General features: G+C 41.2%; 1 protein-coding gene across 2 annotated transcripts in view; it reads right to left on the bottom strand.

Annotated features, from left to right (window-relative positions):
* dok4 (docking protein 4) overlaps positions 1 to 785 on the bottom strand; it is an 89,241-nt gene extending 88,456 nt beyond the window's left edge. For both annotated transcript variants that reach the window (XM_031292738.2, XM_035999887.1), the window contains exon 1: positions 404 to 785. The gene's annotated coding sequence lies outside the window, so the exon portion shown is untranslated. The remainder of the gene's footprint in view (positions 1 to 403) is intronic.
* Positions 786 to 18,814: the final 18,029 nt, after the last annotated feature.

Below are 18,814 nucleotides of genomic sequence, written 5' to 3'. Positions count from 1 at the left end.
AGAAATATTCATAAAACCATCAAACGTGTATGAAGCTGGGAAGCTGGTGCCAGGGGCAATTATTTGTTTCAAAAATATTTAAACAACTAACTGATTGTCAGAGAAATAATAATATAATAGACGATAATTGAGTGGTAAAAGCATGGTAATTGTTATCATTTATAGAAACTTATAGTGTGATGAAGCAGAAGAGCGCTTAGAGCATAAAAGCGTCTGTAGAATGCCACAAACTTTGATGACTATCACAGTAACAGTGCTGCGAATCATTGGGTGAATGAACAATATAAAGGTGGAGTAAACTCGCAGGTCTATATACCAGTATAATGGAATTACACAGGGCATCGCTGAGGAACAATCACAGAGTCACCACAAACTCTATATTACAGCCCTCCATGCATGTTACCTGGATGACAGCTGTGACCGTCGGTGAGCTCCAGCGTTGCGGTGGACGCTGCGGCCGAGCGGGCGGGGTCCCGGTGCTCAAAACGGGGTTCCTGTGCCTTCCTGCCTGCCTCCGGTGGCTCAATCCTCCGCTCCTGACCTTCCTTGCTGCAGTGGCTCTACCAGCTATATAGTCTACCTCCTTCAGCTGCAGCAGACGCAACCGTAAATCCAACCGGACCGCAGGGGAGACGCCGACAGTGTTCTCTGTTGACAGACGGACGGTTTGTTTTGGGCTCACCATACACCGCCCCTCTTTCTGCCCCTGTGCGTAGGCTATGTGTCCGTCTCTGCGACGTTGAGCCGTGCCGTGCAAGAGCGGACAGCACTCAGGAGCCCGATAAGACAACACATACACAAAGACTAAACACGCCCAGCCGAGCAGCCACGCTCTAACAAGACCCGCCTCCTACCGTAATACTCAGGAAAAAGCCTCAGTCTATAACAGCTCGACATCTTCTAAATGGCAATTTGGTCCACCGCTAATATATTTTGTGAAAACAGGACTGTTACCACAATTCATTAAAGCTCCAGTTTGCGTTACAGTTTGTGTCTCTCATGGAGGCTAATTATTACCGCATGACCTGCTAGTAACTGCCTATTTTATAGTTCTCTGTGGGCTTTTCTGGTGCACCTTCGCACACCTGGGCAATCACTGCATGAAGTGGGCTTGATTCTCAGATAGATTGTTAGTTTTTTGGAAGTTACAAGTGGTTTCAGATGCTGTTTAACCATCCCACAAACATCTGAAGCACATTGATGCCTACATTTTGTTAAAATAATAATGGCTGCTTTTAAACAAACAAGATATAACATATTAAAGGTTTAATATTTAGTGCTTTAAGAGTCTTTGGGCACCACGTGGGTGTGTAACCCCAAGCCAAAAACAGCAAAATATGCATATAAACCCAAAATGAACTGTTCCTTTAATCCGAACAAAAACCGTTGTGTAAAACGACTGTGCCAGACTAGCTTGTGTACAGTCATACTAACTTCCTGTAGTCTTGTCATCAACGTAGGGTTGACAGGCATCCGGCTGAGGTTGCACAACCTTAAAGCGTAACTCTCGCCAAAATGCAACCTAGGGTCTTTTTGTGAATGTGTCAAACTTTCGTTTAAAAGTATAATTAGGACGGAAACGCCACTTTTAAGATTGACCGTATTTTCATTTTCGGTCAAATTGAGAACACTGTGTATACAGAGTTTACTAAAAAGAAAGGTTTTAACAACTCACTTTAACAGTTGGTTTTTCCGCTCGCCGCCATCTTGCCAGTCAAAAAGTGTCGATCTCCGAATGCAACGTAACAGGGAGGAGAGTAAAGATGGAAAGCTCCTAAAGCTTAGTTCCATATAAATGCACGGATAATTCGTTGTTTTGTCGTTAGTGAAAAACAATATTGACCTTGTAGTTGAAAAAGGAGCCTCATATAAGAATGACATTTCCTCCTATGGAGTCCGTTCATCCTCATTCAGAGATCGAAACTTTTTGACTGACAAGATGGCGGCGAGCGGAAAAACCAACTGCTAAAGTGAGTTGTTCAAAACCTTTCTTTTTAGTAAACTCTGTGTACACAAACAGTGTTCTCAATGCTCGAGTTCATGTGTAGAGCCCCTGGTGATACTTCGAGCAAAGTTTCATGTTGTGTTGAGCCTTCTTAGTGTTTTAAAAATAGTGATTTTGATGCGATCATAGTAGTGCCCCTAGGACTCCCATTCAAAAGGCCATTTGACCGAAAACGAAAATACGGTCAATCTTAAAACGAAAGTTTGACTTGGGTACATTCACAAAAAGACCCTAGGTTGCTTTTTGGTGAGAGTTACGCCGCCTTCACACTGGCAGTTGAAATCAGCTCCGATACGGCTTCGAAACGACCGGAAGTCATTCATTTCCTATGGAGATTCGCAGACTGCATGCGAATGGGTCCGAACAAGTGCGGTGCGAAAAAAATCGTGTCAGTTGGTCATCCGGATGCGTTCAAAAAATTTAACTCTTGCGAAAGGCTACGGACGGTTCCTATCCGACAATTCCAGCGTTGCTATGGTACTGATAAACAAACCTGCTAATGCTAATTAGTTAGCTAGCAACAGACATCAAACTATTGCCATTATACCGCTATATTACATTTAACCGACGTGACATGCCAACGTCCTGGGCAACTTTTGTCCACGCAGCAGCCTATCTATTTATATCTGTATAAGAGAGGTCATAGAGAATCGTACATTCAGACACTTATCAGTTGTTCTAGTCTCTCCGCCATTTTTGTGAGTCGCTTCCGAAGCTTTTCCACGGTGTAGTACGACGTCCGCTGGGGGTGTATTGCGTATTACGGAGCTGATTTCAAGTGCCAGTGCGAAGGCGGCGTTACGCTTTAACCCTACCTTTATTGACTTGTATTTGCCCTTTATTGGACAGTAATAATAATAAATAATAATAAATTGCTTTCTACTGACTTTATTTCTATTTCCTTTTTTATATATATATATTTTTATTTTTTACATGTCATATACCTCCTTGAAGGGTTGAGGGTTATAGAATAAAGAAAAGTAAAAAAAAATTAAAAATGTAGAGCAGGAGAGGTTGACCCCTCCACAGCCAACAGGTAAACTGGACACTAAAATACCTGCAACAGATCAGTGAAACCATTGAAAGCTGCAATAATAACACGCTGGATGTTAGAAATCCACTCACCAGGGTGGATCTTTATGAAACACAATAGAGAACAAACACACACAACAATCTCCATTTGACTGCCATGAGACCTCCAACGAAAGCCCAGGTTTTCTTTTCACATTATGCCCACTTTAAAGTGTAAATATTTGGGGGAAATACTGTCTCTCCCCCTCCTCCCCACTAAAAACACATGTACAAAGCATAATGCATGGCTACTGAAAAAACAGAGGTGGAGTATGGTGGCGAGGATAGAATACAATTCATGTCATTTTAACCATTGTGAACCAACCACATAATGCAGGCAGGTTATTATGGAGTTCCATTAGCCTACATGAGAAGGTCAGAGAAGCTCACACATCAATCGTGTGTGGCGACAGTACAGTTTCACTGAAAGACGGTTTGAATGGGGTCAACTGTGAGAGCCAGGGGAGCTGTACCAGTTACTATCAGAATGATAGATGAACACACAGCTCGCCTTCTCGCTCTGTTCACTGAGAAATGCTGATTGGGGAGCTTCGGGTGTCGCACCAGTGCGTTACCTTGGATATGTTGGATATGGGCACCAACAGCATCAGTCACCCTGACAGCCAATCAATTAGCCAGCCAATCAGGTGAGAGTATGAGTGAAAAATTGTGGGTTGGTGGCGTGATGCTTGGTGGAGCTGAGAGTATATGGTACACACCTGCTGTGCACTGAACAGCTCAGCTCTGTCACTGTCAAGGTTTCATCCTTTACAACAGGCCAATTAAGGTTTAAACTGATGTGTTGGTCTGGTCCGACACGAAGAGGACAAAATAACATGGACGTCTCCTGCAAAAAAACTTTATTTTCCAGTGTTTTCCGTGATCGTTTTACAGCTTTGTTGACAGATGCTTCCAAAGTTCAGCCAGACGCTTCAGCCTCTGCGAAGTTGTGGTAGTTGTCTTGTTGAAAACTCATACATCAATTTCTTGTTCCACGCAGGCCCCCTTTATGGCTGACAAATGTTGCTAACTGCCACCAAACATGATGTTGTAGCAGCGCTCGCCATTGTGATGCAGTTAGGAGTTGGAGTCCTTCTGCATCAGGTGTTGACATTTCTTTCCCTTCCGCCTTTATCATAGCTTTACTTAATGGATATCATCCTATATGGTATTTGGACGCTGGGACATTACAATGTCAAAATGCTTTTGATCCAAGGGTTAGTCTGGATCAACAGAAGTACAGCCGTTGAACAGTCTGGCGAGGTCAGTGACTCAAGTCTGTTCGGTGTGTTCCGTGCCGTCGTCCGGCCAACCTGACATGCTCAGTCGGAGACAGGGCAGTCGGGACTCACCGGGAAATGGCGAGCGGATGAGCCTCTCAAAATCTGACGAAAATCTTTTAAACTGACCTTTGTCGATCTGAAATGAAGACAGATTCAGCAACTGTATGGCCTATTTATCGCTTAAAATGTTTTCAGAAACACGTTTCGGTGAACTATTTTAGTACAATATGAGATCGTATTCTGAACAAGCTGCCATGACAGTCCTGCTGTGAATTTCTGGAGAAAAAAGACCCACGTGACGTGTTCGTCCTATCAGCTGCCGGTTTTTATTTTCTGGTAAACAATACAGAGAAGCGCCGCCTGCTGGTATGGAGACGTATTACGTTTCGCGCACGTGCAGAGCGTACGCTCAAGTCGGCGTCGCCTCAGTGTGTTTCGAGGCATTTTTTTGGACCTCGGGGACCCGACTGATCAGTCCGACTGCCTTTTCTGCCCACGGTCGGCCGTCTGGTTGGTGTGTAACAGCTCTTAGGCTACATGTACATGTGTCATTAGTATGAGAAAAAAATTTGATTTTAACTGTGTTGGACGCAGGCCGGGCTCGGACAGAAAAATGCGGCCCAATCCGCACTTTAGTACACATCTGTATTTTAGAGAGGAGGAATGATTACAGCAACCAAAGACTCTTTCAATGTACATATAGCATATATGGTAACCTACATTGGCTTCATTCCTTTTTTTTTAATCCTTTATAGTTTGTGTCCTCCCACTTTGTTATGATCAGAAAAAATATAATCCCAGGTAGGACGCAGGGCTTTTAAAATGAAAATTACTTTTATCATTATCACAATATAATGATTATTTTTTGGATTTAGAAAATGAAATATTGTGACGCATTTGAAAAATATCAAACCCATATGGCATATTTAGAATAAAAAAAAAAGGAAATCACCAGATATGTATATAAAAGAAATAAAAATAACATGCATGTTTTAACAGTGCTGTTTAGCAGGAGGGGTGCTGTATTACAAGAGTTACGGTTTGGTTAATAACAAACCGTCATCTCTACAGTATATACAGGTTGTGTGTGTGTGTGTGTGTGTGTGTGTGTGTGTGCGCACACACTCAAGCGCTTGCCCCCAACAGAGTCTATTGAACTGTATAGTGATGACACAGTGACAACTTCACACACACACACACACACACACACACACACACACACACACACACACACACACACACATAACATGAGGTTTGTCTCTCTTTCTCTCTCTCTCTCTCTCTCTCTCTCAAACACACACACACACACACACACACACACACAGCTTGGCATTGGGACTCCTTGGCACCTAAAGGCCCAGACACACAGACCAGACGGCCGACCGTCGGCAGAAAAGGCAGTTGGACTGATAAGTCTCCCCGAGTTGGTCAAAAAAGTGTCTCGGAACACAACAAAGCGACGACACGTAATACGTTTCCATAACAGCAGATGGCACTCATCTGTACTGTTGCCCAAAAATGAAAACTGGCAACTGATTGGACGAACGCGTCACGTGGTTCTGGTTTCTTCGGAAATTCAAAGACAGGCGGCTTGTTCAGAATACGATCTCATATTGTACTAAAATAGTTCACCGAAACGTGTTTCTGAAAACATTTTAAGCGAGAAATATGTCACGCAGTTGCTGAATCTGTCTTCATTTCAGATCGACAAAGGTTAGTTTAAAAGATTTTCATCAGATTTTGAGAGACTCTAGTCACGCTCATTCTGCTACCTGTTTCCGGGTTAGCACTCTCAGATGGGTCATTTGAGTACGACTGCCGGCAGTCGATTATACATGGGAAGTCCGATGGCCCCTCGGACGGACAACGGCACGGAACACACCGAACAGACTTGAGTCACTGACCTCGCCAGACCGTCCGATGGCCGATTATCGGCTCGGTGTGTAGTAGGCTTAAGATGTAGGAAGTGAAGCGCAACAGAGCAGCCAAGTCTCTGAGGAAACAGACAAAACAACCCCCCAAACACCCATCACCCTCCCACACACACACACACACACACACACACACACACACACACACACACACACACACACACACACACACACTGTTTCAAGCATGAACCTGATACCTACAAACAAATTCAAATATGTAACGCAGTATCAGCTAAAACCGGCTTGACCATCCATCAGAGTTATGACATGAAGAGAGAAACAGAGGAGCGGGTACATTGAGGAAGTGTGTGTGTGTGTGTGTGTGTGTGTGTGTGTGTGTGTGTGTGTGTGTGTGTGTGTGTGTGTGTGTGTGTGTGTGTGTGTGTGTGTGTGTGCGTACGTGTGTGTGTGTACGAGACAGAGCGGTTTGGTGCCAGTGAGCTGATAAGGGTGTGATAGCACTGACACAGTGAGGCGCATGGGACAAAACACAGATATGAAGACTTGCACTGACAGGCCTCTTCAACACACACTATGCATATACAAACACACACACACAAACCAACACACACATATACACACACACTCACTGCAGGGGTAAATGTTGACGCTCTCTTATTTATAATATGACATACGTTGTTTTTTATGCCGTCGCTGTGGTGCTATCAAACAAGTCTGTTTTGCTGTATGTGAGTACCAGTGTATCATAAATGTGTGTGTGTGTGTGTGTGTGTGTGTGTGTGTGTGTGTGTGTGTGTGTGTGTGTGTGTATCTGATGTAGAACGTTCATAAATGAGTGTAATGGGCTCCATATGGTGAAGCCAGAGAGCTGGAGCAGAGTGTGTCTGGGAGAAAATATCACCCGTTTCCACCCTTTCACACACCGCCGAGCAAACACACACACACACACACACACACACACACACACACACACACACACACACACACACACACACACACACTCTACAGCTTCCTGTGGGGATAAAGATGCTGTTTCTCCAGACGGTGTTTGCGTGTGAGTGCAGCGTGTTGTCAAATCGAAATGATTAGAAAGAAACACAAAATTGTCACTCGTGATGAGGAAACAAGGAGAGAAACAGGAGCGGGGCGGAATAAACGGTGAATTATTGCAGAGGGAAAAAGCGAGACAGGGGAAGCAGAGGAATATAAAATAATTATAATATACCGTATGCAGAGCAGAGAGAGTAGGGAGAGTGCTACAGTATACGAGTAGAGACTGGGTGCTGAAAACTAGTACATTTACTCATGTTCTGTACTTACTGTAAGTACAAGTTTGTTTGTTCGATTTATTTAATTGTATCAAGAATGCCTTACATATGAATAAAAAGAGATCAAATACAATCAAGGATAAAAATACAATAAAGTCCAGGATTTATTTCCATTGTGGTCCTCAACACATAACATCAGGACAAGACAATAAATTCAGAGTGTATAATAATCAATGACATAACAAAAACATTTTTCTTAAATAAATAAAAATAAAAATGGTAACTTGCCTTTTGATCTATTCCGCAACCCTCTCTAGTAACCAGGCCTTGATACTCTTTTTAAAAGAGTTCAGGCTGGAAATGACTTTAATATAACGATCTAACTTGTTCCACTGAACTGCCCCTATATAGGCAAAGGTTCCTTTCCCTAACACTGTCTTAAATTTATAAGGACACAGGTCAGATATGCTGCCACGAGTATAAATATTGTGTGTGTCCTTTACCTTAGTTATAAGACACGACAAAAAAATTGGGACACTACCAAACAATATTTTATGGATCATGGTCAGTCTTAACATAGTAACCCGAGACTCCACAGGGAGCCAGTTGAGCTCAACAAATTGTGACCTACCTATATGCGATCTATGGCCCAAGTTCAGAATTACTCTTATTAATGTATTCTGTGCTGTTTGCAGCCTCCCTTTAAGTCGGTTTGTTAGGCCTTCAAACCAGGAGGTACATGCAAATTCAAAGTGGGTTAAAATTAAGGAGTTTGCTAAAATGATCTTTGTTGACCTTTCTAAAAATTTAGAGTTTCTGACTAAAAACTTTGTGAGCCCCTTGACTTTACTCAAAACCTTGTTGGCCATATTCCTGCCATCCAAGTTGTTTTCTAGGATACAACCCAGGTATTTTACTGACGTTTTTGTACTGACCTCAACATTATTCAAACTGACCCTAAATTCCGAGCATCTACTCAATCTGTATTTTGAACCGAACAAGATAGCTTCTGTCTTACCCAAATGTAGGGACAGCATATTGTCAATCAGCCAGTTGTTTACAGATGAAAGCTCAGAGCTCAGGGTACTCTCTAGTGTTGATTGTTGTTTATGAGACATTGAAAGTGCTGAGTCATCAGCGTACAAAAACATTTCACATGAACAGGAGTCTGCCATATCATTAATGTATGTTAAAAATAAGTTCTTTACTTGAGTATTTCCATTGTAATGCTAGTTCTGCTTCACTACATTTCAGCGGCAAATATCGTACTTTGTACTGCACTACATTTATCTAACAGCTTTAGCTACAAGTTACTTTTAAAGATTGATTTTACATTAAAATAAAACTATCATGACATTTTATAAAATATGGTGCATTTTGTGGATCTACAAAACGTAGTGAAGTAGTTCAAATTAGCTCCACTTTGAACAGCTATACAGCTATAGGATGCTGCTGTACTTACCTATCAGTAATATTAATCCAATATATACAGCAATAGCATAACACTCACAGGGGGCATTTTAATCTGCATTATGAATATGGACATTTTGCCAAAAATACTTATGGACTTTTACTTAAGTGACATTTTCAATGCAGGACTTTTACTTGCAGTAAAGGATCTGAATACATCCTCCATCACCGGACAATTCTGCAAAACCACAGATTATGTTTAGTAACCCTACACATTCTCACTTTCTATAATATCGGCACATGGGAACAACTGTAGGATGAAGTGACAATCTCAGCAGTTATGACAAAAAAAACCTTATTTTTATAAAGGTTACTGCAGCTTGGTGGGATGAAAATTCCAGTTTTCTGCATGAAACCTACATTCCCATCCCAACCTCCACACCCTTACTTTCCACCTTGCTCCATATAGTAAGGGACACACTACTTTCTGCATTGGCACGGAACGTCGGCACTGGATGTAAATTGTGAGGTGCAGAATTGTCCAATATGGACATATTTCCTGAGGATACTGTGCTGGTTTTAATCGTGGGATTTCGTGAAGCGTATTTCAGATGTAGCTCGATCGATAAGTTAATGGAAAGACCAAAGTGGCTGTGAATAGATGAATTCACTTTCCACAAAGTGGTTTGTAGCCATTTCAACATTAAGGATTCAGTAGTGGTTCAATGAGGTACATATTTAGCTGCCTGTAAGATCTAAATTATAATAGCAATTATTTGCTTCCTCACACTCCATGCCCCATACACCTATTGGTCAAAATGACTTTTTTTTTTTTTTTTTTTATCCAAGTGAGGAAATAAAATATTTGCAGTTTATATAGCCTGGTTGAAATTCATATAGCGTGTGCTTGAAGATCCAATAATCACTTCAGCTTATGTCATGCAAGAGAGACAAAAATAAATGGAAGTTTGACATTTAAGGTGTGTTGACTGACTCATGGCGTCTACTCATGGATCAAGTAAAATGCAAGAACACATTCCCAAAATTCGCCAGTAGCTGCCGGCGGTAGCCTTTGAGCGGCACAGTGAATTAGATATTTTTTTCTTAGTCTATAGCTAAGAGGTAAAGGCAGCAAAACATCCTTTCATCCAATATTTGACTAGTGTATGTAAACTTGTCATCGTAGGAACAGTGGTTCGAAACGAGCCACAACTTCCCAGCTTGTGTGCACACATGTCATAGGGGCGCTCCGGTAACTAAACAAATAGCACCATATACGCGTGTGGCTGTGTTGAGCAACATTATGTGATCAGTGGTGTAGTCTAATGTATTTTAGCAGGTATGCTGTTCTACATAAATATATGGACCAGAATGGACATGTCACAGTGGAGCGTCTGGGTCTGCTCCCCCAAAGAAAATTTGAGCGTCAAAGACTTAATTTTCTGCATTTTGATACACTTTTATGCACCAATATACAGTGGAAATACATTTATTCAGCCTATGCGAAGGACAACACAGATGATAATTAGAAAATATTTTAAAAAATATAATGGAAAGTATGTTGTTATGTGCCATTGCACATTTCTAGGTGGGTATAAATCCTGGAGCTTTATTAGCGGGTATACTGCGTATATACCTGTGTATCACGTAGACTACACCACTGGATGTGATACAGATTGTTTGGGTTTAAAACTAAGGTTTCAAAATAATGTCCCTCCCAGACAGCAATAAGTTTCCTCTGAGGAGAAGCTGCCTGCAGGATTCCCGACCTGTCAGTGCGCCATGACAGGGATAGGTCTGTGATTAAAGGTGGTGAATCTAGTGAATGTGCTTGGCCATTACTGTCACAGCCTCTTATGTACCACCTGTAATAATGTGTTATTTCTGATCCCACCCCGTGTGCCACAGGTGTGCTAGGTAAGCGTGGCCACAAAAGAGGCATGACACCGTGTGTAACATGTCAATTATGTGAGTCTCCCGGTCAGTGTGCGAGAGTTGGCAGCAACAAAATTACCCACCTTGGCTCATAATGTAAATTCAACATACAAGTATAGCCTGTTATTTCCTGCTTTGCATCAGGATGGGGGGCGTGTGTGTGTGTGTGTGGGGGGTGGCATTGAAACCCATACTGTGGATGGTATGAGGATTCATAGGTCACCTTCAGTTGTCTCTTGAAGTAGATGGGACATAAATTCTGGAAATAATCTAATCTTGAACGCTACATTTTACTCTGCATTCTCTTTCTCTGGGAAAACAAATGGCACACACATATACACACACACACACACACACACACACACACACACACACACACACACACACACACACACACAATTGGAATAATAACAACCATAAAACAGAACGGAGGGCGATTTGTAATTGTTGTATTAAAATGTGGCATGTCATTTGCAAGGTTATTTCAGTGTTAGCTTTCTTTATTTAAGCGCCTGCCGAACAAAAGCCTCCATTCAGCACAGGCACTCCCACTTCCACAGCTAATGGATTGTAATCTAAATAGAACACACACACACACACACACACACACACACACACACACACACACACACACACACACACATATTTCAGTCATACCTTGTTATGCACACACAGCAGAAAAAATATGTCTTGGAAATGCCCAGTATATTGTGATGCAGCACAGTCTTGATGAAGCCCAGAGTTAAAGGACATACCTGCACTATTGGGTTATCTCTTCAGTATATATCCATGCAGTCGGTTCTCATGAACCATTCGTACAAAAATACTTGTTAAAATTCGTACATATTTTTTGCTGCATTCACCACAGTGATAGCCTGGTCCTACCAGACTCTGGTACATTTCATTTGTACAGAGTCTGGCCACTCTCCATTGACAAGCGTCAACTTCCTTGAAGGCGGGTACTCTGTACTACTTTACTACTGTAAAACTATTGGCTCTGCCCAGAGCCACTCTGGATCTGCCATAACCAATCACTAACGTTTGTAGCCGGCGTCATGTGACCAGCCGGCAGTGGTCTATTTTCGTAAGATATCATACGTAACGGTGTGCATACATTTTTGTCGTACGAGCCTGTTTATGAGAATGCATTGATCCATGCATTAAAAGTCATTGTTAGCATTACCTGTGAGTGCTGATAGACGTCCAGTCTATCCACAGACATATTGTTTTTCAGCAATAAGTAACTCTTATGTTAAATATAAAATAATGTATGTATAAAAAAATTATTTGGGCAGCCAGATAATTTTTCAGAACAGCAGTGTCTGTGTCAAGTGGAATGCTTTGTCAACACATCTTTCTAGATCTCAGCAATTAATTTGATGAGAAAAAATGTTGCTGATGTTTCTGATAGAAATGATGGCATGGACCGGCATTTTTTAAAAGCTAAAATAAAAATTGTGCAATGTTGTACAACAGTCGCTATCACAATTGCCAAAATGGTAACATTAGCCAAAAATACAAATATACATCCTTATTGACCTATTTGAGGGATAACATCAAACTCATCTTGAGTATGTAGAAGTATCCAGACAAAGACAGCTGTTTTATTTGTCGCTTGATTCTTGCAGATATTGTCACTACTCATCCAAAAGTCTTCTTCAGTTCTGGGGAGTGGGGGAGTCCCAGACACTACAATTAACCAAAGTCATCATTCTCCAACATGCAGGGAAGCATTCAGGTGCAAACACATCAGCTCACACATCATAGGGCAAGCCAACATAAACAACAATAAAATAAACTGTGAACATTCTATCACGTTCATTGGCCGTCTCCACATGACCTCATTTAGGGCAATATTGCCTAGCATGGGCTTTTGTAAATGGAAAGCAGCGAGATATAGATTCCAGGAGCACTGTTGGATATCAATCCCATTTATATCAGCAGCCATGCCAATTCAATCTACCAAGATATTAAGTGTGTATGCACTATTTGTGTGTATAGTCAATTCTTCGTTCCACACATTCACTGGTCTGCTACCTCCTCTATTATGCTTCATCTCACTCTTTACATCCACAGTAAAAGGCGGGCTGTTCAGGCCACGCTCAGTGAAAGACTGTGGGTGGTTTATGGGTTTGGTCCTCTCTTTACTTGAATGAATGCATGTGAAAAGGGTCAAATGTGGCCTTAATTCTGTTATCAATGCTCATAAGGTGGAGGTTCAGGCTTGCAAGCAAATGTTCAGTCTTCTCTGTGCAAAAACACCTTCATTGTCTTCATCATTCCTCATCAGTGAAATCTTGACTGGCCAAGCCCAGTGGGAAAAGTTATTTTGGCGTCCAGGGGAGGCAAAAGTCCCATTCAGGTGACACAGACAATGGCTGTTGGAGCACTTCAAAGGCTTGGAGGGCATGAAACTCTCTCTCTCTCAAGAAAAATAAAAAAAAACAGCAACCACTTGATTTTAATGGGAATTTATTTCCAATGCGCTGTCTGCCTGTCTGCAACAAACGAAAGTTCTAATTCAACATGTTAATGATGTTCAGTTCAGATGACCATCCCGTCTATAGAACGTCCCAGAATCAGCAGCGGTCAGTAGCCTACCTTCTCTTTGTTTTTATCTCTTTACCTCCACAAGCCAATTTTCAGTTGCTGCTCTGTGCGCACAAGAGGACACCGCAGGCTCTAGTGCTGTGAACCCAGAGGTGCGGCCTGATTACAGTCAAGAGCGCAGTGTTTTGTGAAATGTCGCACTTTATCGAATAATTTCCGTGACTAAATTGACTAAATTATTTGAACAATGACGGAAAATATCTGAAGGCCGTCCTTCGTTTTGACTGATTAGAACACTGAGAGTGATTTACTGTAACTTTGAATAATTCACACCCTGTCCAGTTAAACTGACGGCGTCTGCTCCGTACAGCAGCAGCAGAGTAGCAGGAGTCAGGAGAGCTGACCAACAAGACAATGGCGGAGGATTTGGTGTCAAAGTGGAAAGCAAATTAGCCCCTTTTCTGAATATTTTGGATTTAAACCCAATGCCAATAGGGGAACTTGATAATGTTAATGAGGCCAACTGCCTGAAAGCTATGCTGTCACCTGCTGAACATGGCAGCTATATTCATGCAGCTATTCAAGCTCCACCTCCACCCTAGCATCCACCGGTTGGCTCTGTGTCTATGCTCTCTTATAGGGGGAAGATACTGTATCTATTTACCTTGTACCTGTAGTTGTGCACAAACACAGTTTTATGTGCAGTGAGGGCAGGGAGGGGCGCATAAAACAACACTGAATTCTCAATTTTCACACTTTAAAGTTTGTTACTACTTTAAAGTCTCTATCCACTACACTTCACTTATACTCACTTAGCTAGTTCACCTGTTACTCTCTCGTTATTTCCTTCTTCCTTAACAGTGGTGAAAAAGAGCATGAGTTGAGTTTTTATTAAAACTAAATTATGACTGATGTGTAAACTGCATGCCAAATTAATCAGAGCACACAAGGCCTAATTGCCTCCTAAGGTACCATATGACCTGCTGCTGACAAGCATTTAAAAGGCTAATTTTTTAACGAGTCTGACACAGTCACTCCACATAAAACAAACCGGGGCTACATTGACTTTCAGCAAACCTCACGGAGAACAATGAGGGCAAAACAGCATCAACGATCAGTTTTAACCAAATATTCTCTGTCTTTTAACTGAATTTTTCTGTCTAACTCAGCTAAAAACATGGGATCAGCAGCACGTTACGATGTTGATATACTGAGCCCATTTGTAACCGTTAGGCTACTGACAACATGATCGTCACCTGTTCAACTGACTTTACCAGTTGGGATAGTACGCGTCTGTCCTGCTTTTTTACATACATTTGAACATACATTTGAACTAACCACAGACAGTTGCCTTGTTCATGGACTCACGGTGGTGCGCTGCTGAGATGAAGAGAGGAAACACTAGAATGGAGATTTGGCGTTATTTTAAACATACGGGAAACACTGATGTATGAAACTGCCAATTAAATTAATTAACTTATTAATAAAAGGTGCCCGAACACCTTTCTGGATAGTTCAGGACCACTTTAACCCATGAGTGAGGGATTATTAGCGACGTTACAGGTGCTCCAGTCATCGCAATAACTGGTAAAAATGATGGCTATGGCTCGTTTCCACTGTCCCCATGTGACCAGAAAAACTGTTAATGCGGTGTTAGAGATCACATCCAAAATGATTAACCCTCATGTTGTCCTCCCGGGTCAAAACTGAAAATCAACAATTTTTACACATTTTTTCGACACATTTTCCAACATTTTTGACGGGGTTTTTGTCACTTTTTAAGACATTGTTAGTGCCTTGTTTGACGCTTTTTTTCAAAGCTTTATTCTGCTGTTTTTTAAGCTTTCAATGCCTTTAGTCGCTTTTTTCAATGTTTTTGGCGCTTTTGTCATTTTACTTTTATGTCATTTTAGTCAACATTCTTTGACATTTTTTTTAAACATTTTAATTGCAAAGAGCGCTGCGTTGAACCATCCATGTTATTTTTGGGCAATTTTGTTGAAAGAAACCCACATTTCTGATATAGAAAACTTTGAAAAGGGATCAGACTTGACCCGAGGACAACAGGAGGGTTAACTTGACCTTCAAAATGATGACATTTTTTTGTCTCGTCTGAAAAATAGGACTTAAAGACTTAAGATTGGTTTCTGTTAGCACCTCTACAACAGAAGACTGATAGTAAGGAAATTATCTTTTGGAATAGTTTGGACTCGTGATGGCCAAATTAAGCTTCTTGAACCATTTTCTTCATTTTCTGAGCCCACTAGATGGCACTCTTGGTTTTAAGGGGTGGCTGTGGCTCAGTGGTAGAGCGGTTGCCTGCCAATTGGAAGGTTGGTGGTTCGATCTCTGGCCCTGCAGTCCCATGTCGAAGTGTCCTTGGGCAAGACACTGAACCCCAAGTTGCCCCCGATGCTGCGCGATCGGAGTTTAAATGTGTGTGAATGTTTATCTGATGAGCAGGTGGCACCTTGTACGGCAGCCTCGGCCACAGCGTGTGAATGGTTCCTGTACTATGTTAAAGCGCTTTGAGTAGTCGTTAAGACTAGAAAAGTAGTAAATATAAGAACAGTCCGTTTACATTAAGAGAAAGGCCTAAGGCATTGCAATTCAGTGTATTCTCAACCCTTTGTTGAACAGAGAGCGCCATCTAGTGGGCTCAGAAAATAAAGACAATGGTTCACGAAGCTTCATTTGGCATAATTCTTAATTTTTGCTGCACAAGCAATTTGCACTAGTTTGCACTAATTTGATGGATATTTTATGCTGTTTTTTGTGGTCGTGGGAAGATGGCCCTATTAATTTCAATAGTATGGGATGGAAGGTAAAATCATGGGCATAAACTCACTGCTCACTACCTACCTCAAAGGAATGTCATTGGACTGCATTGTAGATAATGACTGCATTTGTATTTTGAGGTGTACTGTAATTTTAAAATGGACAGTTGTTGCAGCGTTAGCAGAATTGGCTGACAGTGAAAAAAACAGTGAAGCCTTACAGACATTATTCTGTCCCTGACACCGCGGAAGCAGAAAACTGATTCTAATCCTCACATTTCTCTCTCCTAGTACATAACCTTTTAGATGGAAAAAAATCATACCTTAGAATGGGATAATAATAATAAAAAAAATTGCTGCAAGGTTCTCCAAAGAACTGGAGACTAAATCTTTCTAGTAACAACCCTGAATTATTATATCCAATATTAAAATACTGGAGACTTCAGTGCCTCTAGTAAATTACCAAAAGGCTTGCAGAGATAAAACTGTTGTCCCTGGGGATGACGAAAGAGGTTGACCATCATTGACCAAGTAGTGGGTTCTCACATCTTAGAAAACATTTTAAAAAAAATGTCAAAATCTTAAAACTAAATTTGTTGAGACAATATTAGTTAAAAAAAAAAAAAAATGATAGCATTTGTAAGTTTGGCTGTCATCCAACATTGCTGCTGTTTGACACAAAATCAATGCTGGGATACCTGTCCACCCCAAGTTCACACATCCTGGGTAAATCTTAAGACTTTGAACTGGTTCAGCACTTGACCTGTGACTGACATTTCACAGGTCCACAAGAACACAAGTACAGATAAGAATGCCCATTGAGAAAGACTTCTTATTCCTTATTGATTTCCCTTGGTAAATCTATCCAAACAGAAAGAAGTAGATGTGGATAAGCACAAGCAGATAAACGGCACATATATACTCTATATGCACTACATATAGTAGGCCTATATACATATAGCAGGCCTATATATACACCTCACTCCTGTCGTCGACAACAATGACACGTCACGTTTTATGTCATATTCAGTATCTCAAGATCAATAATGTAGACTCACTGTATTCCGGACACTTCCAGAGCCAATATCACGGTATTCCGTGTCTGCTGACTGTTTAAGATTTCTCCCAAATAATTTGCCCGAAATGTGTCTATCAATTTAGTAAGGTTGTAAGACCTGCCCCCAGAGACAGTTCAGATCAGGCTTATCTTTCCCCTCATTGATATTTTATGGGACTTTGTACTATGTTTCATGTTGGAAGTGTCCGGAATACAGTGAGTCTAGGTTACATTGTGAAGACTTACTTTTTTTGTTTAGAAACAGAGAAATGTGTCATTTTAACGAGGTTTTTCTTTAATCCAGCCTGCAGCTACAGTCAGTGCGTTTACATGCAGTTTAAAAAAACGATTATATTCAGGTTATGGCAATACCCCGATTTCTCAAACGCCATGTATACACCTTAACCCAGTTAAAATCTGAGTTCTCATAACCCTGGAGTGGTTTTTGAACCGCACACAAGGTCACCCTAAATACACTCCTGAAGAAGAGAGCATGAGGCCCTGAAAAAAACTACTGAAGGCATTCATAAAGGGCACCTTGAGAGCCTAAACTCTGGTTCAACTTGGACAAATTCATTGTCAATTTTAATATATTTGGAGGAGGGAAGACATTTGAAGACTGGTTAAAGAGCAACGAGGACGACGGAATGACAAAAGAAAAAGACAAGGCCCAGGGTACCCGTTTCCGAGATCTGACAGATGAGGAGCTGCGTACAATTGAAGACGGGGCCCTTCAATCAAACACGAAAAAGGCAACTGCCTTTGCTATCAAGGTTTTCACCGAGTGGAAGAGCCACCAGAAGGATAGACTGACAGTGACAACTGACCCGGACTGTGGTTGCTATAGAAACTAATTAGCTACAGCTGAGCTAACGTTCTTCACCGTAGTTCTAAAGGGGACTACTTTTTGAGGGAGATGAACTCAAACAGAGTACACATTTAATAAGCATGCAATACGAATAAGAAAAAGCATAATTATTAAAGTATTTGAATTGTTTTATTATGTTGGCAAGCAAGAAGTAGAATAAACGGGATAATCACCTCAAGGCAGGACAATAAACAGTTTGATATGCCCGGCTTGTGGAAGGTTACCGGTAAGCCGTCCACAAGCAGGGCATATCAAACTGTTTATTGCCCTGCCTCTCGGTGATTATCCCTTACGTACTATGTCTACCAAAACAATGCAATCATGTCTCAAAATCAAATAATTCTTTCAAAACACTAACACATGTTCTCTTCCAACAGGAATGTTTAGTCAATCACTGCACAATGTCATACAAAACACTAACATCACATGGAATTACAGAAACTACATTATTTATGTGTCAGGTCTGCTCTTATACAATACAGTTTTTTACGATCGCTATGACAATTTTTTCAATACTTTTAACAACTTTCCTAAACTCTTAACGCACCAACACACCTACAACACACAATTGGCAAAACAGTTAATTTCATGCTCAAAATCACACATTGAAAACTAAACTCCAACACTAATTTTCAAAATACAATAATACACTAATACAATACACTATGTCCACCAAAACAATGCAAACATGTCTCAAA

Source organism: Sander lucioperca, chromosome 3 (genome assembly GCF_008315115.2).
Source record: "Sander lucioperca isolate FBNREF2018 chromosome 3, SLUC_FBN_1.2, whole genome shotgun sequence".
NCBI lineage: Eukaryota > Metazoa > Chordata > Actinopteri > Perciformes > Percidae > Sander > Sander lucioperca.
The sequence above is the reverse complement of the archived record's forward strand: the minus strand, read 5'-3'. Positions and strand labels throughout refer to the sequence as shown.